The 4,275-nt window shown below is 42.8% G+C and overlaps 1 protein-coding gene and 1 pseudogene across 4 annotated transcripts in view; both read right to left on the minus strand.

Annotated features, from left to right (window-relative positions):
- Rabepk (Rab9 effector protein with kelch motifs) overlaps positions 1–4,275 on the minus strand; it is a 34,856-nt gene that overhangs the window by 11,188 nt on the left and 19,393 nt on the right. The window lies entirely within an intron of this gene.
- On the minus strand, positions 2,082–2,888 carry LOC102016712 (annotated as a pseudogene).

The raw sequence follows: 4,275 nt of genomic DNA on the forward strand, positions 1-4,275 counted from the left end.
GTGAGACCCTGTTTTTTTAAAAAATAAAAATCAGTAAAAGTATTTTTAAAAAGGCTGGGGATCTAACTCAATAGTATAGCACCTCTGGCTTTAACTTCTGCTACTGCATGCATGCATAAAAAAATAAATAAATAACAAATTCAGCCCCATCTCCTGAACCCTGACCAACTATCATGCAAATATATTGCTGTGCAAACATACTGGCAAGTGTTGACCTATATGTACAAATGTACACAGCACCAGTGATGAAGAAAAATTGTGTATTTAAACATGAGACACAAGCTTTTTGGCTTATTAAACTAGTAATGTCCACCACTGATAAATTCAGGCATGCGCTGTGATGCAGAGCTACATTCTGGCTCACCACTGATAAATTCAAAGTTGGTTAAGAATAAAACAAAAACTATTAAACATAGCTGGAGAGAGGATAAATTAGAAAAATCTTTCTGGAGGTAAAATTGGTTATATGTATCAAAAACCTGAAAAAGGTTTGCAGGGCTGGATGTAGCCTAGTGGCACAGCACGTAGTAAGCATGTGCAACTGGGGTCAATCCTGAGGTCAATCCCTAGCACCAGAAAGATTAAAAAACAAGTAAAGTGTTTTTACCTAATCTTTATTTCTGGGAACAAATTCTAAGAAAATAATTTTGAGCTCTGCATGGTGGTATAACCATGTAATCCCAGCACTGAGTTCTGAGCTCAGTTGGCAGAAGGATTGCCATGAGTCTGAGGCCAGCCTGGACTACGTAGCAAAAACTGTCTCACAAAACAAAAAACAGGACTTCTGGAAAGATGGCAGAGTGGTGAGCAGCAGAAAAAGAGCCCCTCCGAAATTTGCTGTCCAGACACTGAAATACAGCAACATGAAGAACATAAAGAAGGAAGAGGGTTCCTGGGACCCAGGAAGGATCTGAAGTAAAAATCAAAGTGTATAGGGAAGAGAAGAAAGAGATTTCAACAAAGGAGGAGGTGGCATGCAGCACTTTCTCCCTGAGCCTCCACTCTGTGAGAGGCGCAGCTTGAACCTGCAGATACATAGTGACTACTGGCCACCTCAGAGGCCTCTACAGAGAAATGCACCAGTGGAATGGACCAGTGCATGCAGTGGAGTGCAGTGGCTGGTGAGTTATTTGGGTTCAGCTGTCCCCCAGGAGAGGGACGGTGATTGGCCTGTAGCCATCTTGGAGAGAGGCAAACTGAGCTCAGAACTCAGAACAGCTTCGAGGTTGGCTCAGTCTAGTAGCTTCCCAGTGATAGGATCAGGCTGCCAAGTTCCAGTGTGCAGGAGGTCAGGGAGCTGAGTTCAACTGGCAGGGAGCCTAGTTCAAGCCAGTAGCAGTTACATGGACTGCTGTAGGCTGAAAAAATCTGGCTCAAGTCTCACAGCCAGAACCCAGCCAGAACTCACTGAACTTCAGTAGAGCTAAAGGTGCAGGATGGCTGAGTTTATCCGCTACCTTGCCATAAAGCTTCAGCTGACTTGCAGGGATTAATCACCTAGGATCTGGACTCTGTCTGCTTACATTGTCTACTGCTGATAAATTCAGGGCTGAATTTATTAGTGACATAAAGACATGCCTCAAAATGGACATCCCCCCTTCACTTGTTTTCTTTGTTTTGCCTTGGTTTTTTTAATTGATTGTTCATTCTTTTTATATGAGTGTGGTGCTAATTTTTTTTTTTTTTTTTGGTCTTTTTGAGACAGGGTCTCACTATGCAGTTCAGGGTGGTCTTTTTTTTTTTTGGTCTTTTTGAGACAGGGTCTCACTATGCAGTTCAGGGTGGTCTTTTTTTTTATTGTCTTTTTGAGACAGGGTCTCACTATGCAATTCAGGCCGGCCTTGAGCTCACTTTGTAGCCCAGGCTGGTCTCGAACTCGCAACGATCCTCCTGCCTCAGCCTCCCAAGTGCTGGGATTACAGGCATGTGCCACGATGCCCAGTTGGTGTTAATTTTTTTGTTATTCTGTTTTCATTTTTATTTCTTCTCTCTCTCTTTCCCTCTTTCCTTCCTCACCAGTTTCCCAAAGCTTGCGTGATCTTCCTTTGTCCTCCAGCCTTGCTTCTAATCTCTTCCTTTTTTTCTATTATTCCCCTCTAATCCCTTTTAAATTTTCTGCTCTGAGGGTGAAGTCATCATTTTTTTTTCCAACAAAGCCACATTAAGCCAGTGGAGACAGGACAAGGGAGGGGAGGACCCTCAAACTCCTTCCTCCTTGCACCTTGAGCAGCTAAGCCTGCAGCTCCTCCCAGGCTTCAGGTACCACCACTGTTAGCAGGTGGGTCCTTTGCCCAAGGTGCAGGCTGTGAGTTCACATCTTCAGGAAGAAGTGTGGGGGAGGCAGTGGCCCTCTTCTTCTTGAGTGGGGCCTTTAGCAGCGCCAGCTTCTTGGGCAGGTTGGAGCTGGCTTTCACCACCACATGGCGCTCAATCTTCTTCTGGATCCCAATCTCTAGGTCCTTCTTGATCTTCCATTGCTGCATGAAGCATGCTTTCTTGGGGGCAATCACCTGACTGCCTTTTCGTGGCCTGTAGTTTCACTCTAAGGCTGCTACCACAGCTTTGCTCTTAGCTAGATTTTTGTGCCTGGAACTTGTGCTGACACTGCACCATGACGGGGCATGTGCCGGAAGTGAAAGTGCCATACTAAGGGCTTATTTATTGCAGACAGTTTTCTGGTTCTGTTAAGATTTTGTTATATAACCACCAATCTAGTTCATATAGTTAAAGGTGGTAAATTAATAATTACCACACTTTGTCATTTTCTAGGCTGTGTCTGATGCTATTGTACTTGCTGATTGTACTACCTTAGCCAAAGAAGTATAACTGTTCTAATCAGTTGTCCCTTCTGGTTATCTTGGTTACTTTTGTCTGGTTGCTAAGACAAAATACCCAACACCCAAAATAAGGAAAGAAAGGTTTATTTAGCTCACAGTTTGTGGAGGTTTCAGTCTGTAATCAGTTGGCTTCGAGGCAGGGTGGAATGGCGAGGGGCAACAGTTCAAGGTGGCAGAAGACAGCAGAAGAACAAGAGCAGAAAGGGGTGTGGCAATAAGCCATTTTCCTCCCTTATATTGTAACCAGCCCCCTGCATGGGTGTAGCACGCACACCATCTCCATGCCCTCCACTTGCACAGAATGAGGATGTTTACAAAGTGAGGACCCTGGCCCCCTGCTGAGTCACTTAGTTAAACTTCTACACTTCTCAAATTGAGGAAATTTATCAACTATTGCACTGGTATACCAAAACTGAGATTGCCTAAAGGTCATAAAGAAATACTACAGGCCACTGTCAAAGAACCAGGGGCTGGTCCAAGAAGGCAGCAATTTCTCAGCCCCAATAAAGTGAAGAGGTAGGATCTTGCAACAGACTCAAAACCAAAAAGCCAGGTACACTTAGAAAGCATCTCTGAGTAGTCATTTCCTAAGGGTTCTCAATACTAGCAATAAAGCTACTTGCCATAAGCAATTTACAAGCATCAACCCAGGAATTAAACCAAAAAAGGAAAATGAGAAGACACTTAAACAAGATGTAATCCTAGACTTCCAGCTCAAAAAGGCAAACCTGGGGGCAATGAGGGGGAACAATCTGAAAGCCATTCCCTGGGGCTCTCTAAAGTGGTCATAGCAGAAGTAACAAAGCAGATAAACAAGGCTCTAGAAAAAATCAAATCAGATATAATTTCTCAGATAAATACAGAGACAGTGACCATAATGAAAGACATGCTTAATGACTCTAGAGCAGACACAGACAAAATAATAGAAGAGGTTAGGAAAATGATGAAAATCATGAATGCCCAACACAGGAAAGAAATCCATGAAACAGATTCAAACAAATATTGAGGAGATTAAAAATTCCACTGAAAGTATGCGTGGCAGAAGGAGCCAATGCGAGAACAGAGTCTTAGATATAGAAAACAGGATTGGGGTTTAGGGATCACGAAAAGAAAGACTTCTTAAAAATAGCCAGGGGCCATGAGAAATCAATCCAGCAGCTGCTACATGGTACAAAGAAGAACAACATAAGGTTGATCAGAGTCAATAACAAAACAGAAGATAGCACAAACGACATAAAAAATCTGTTCACAGAAGTAATGGCAGAAAACGTCATAACCTGAGGGAAAAAATTTGACAAACATAAGTGAGGCATATAGGACTCCAATTAGGCATATAGGACTCCAAAATCTACATCAAGGAATATAATAGTCAAGATTTGAGAAATTCAACACAAGAATTGAATATTAAAACTGTTAAGAGAAGCTGGGCATGGTGGCA

This window comes from Chinchilla lanigera, unplaced genomic scaffold (genome assembly GCF_000276665.1).
Source record: "Chinchilla lanigera isolate Chin_1 unplaced genomic scaffold, ChiLan1.0 scaffold00018, whole genome shotgun sequence".
In the NCBI taxonomy this organism is placed as follows: Eukaryota; Metazoa; Chordata; class Mammalia; order Rodentia; family Chinchillidae; genus Chinchilla; species Chinchilla lanigera.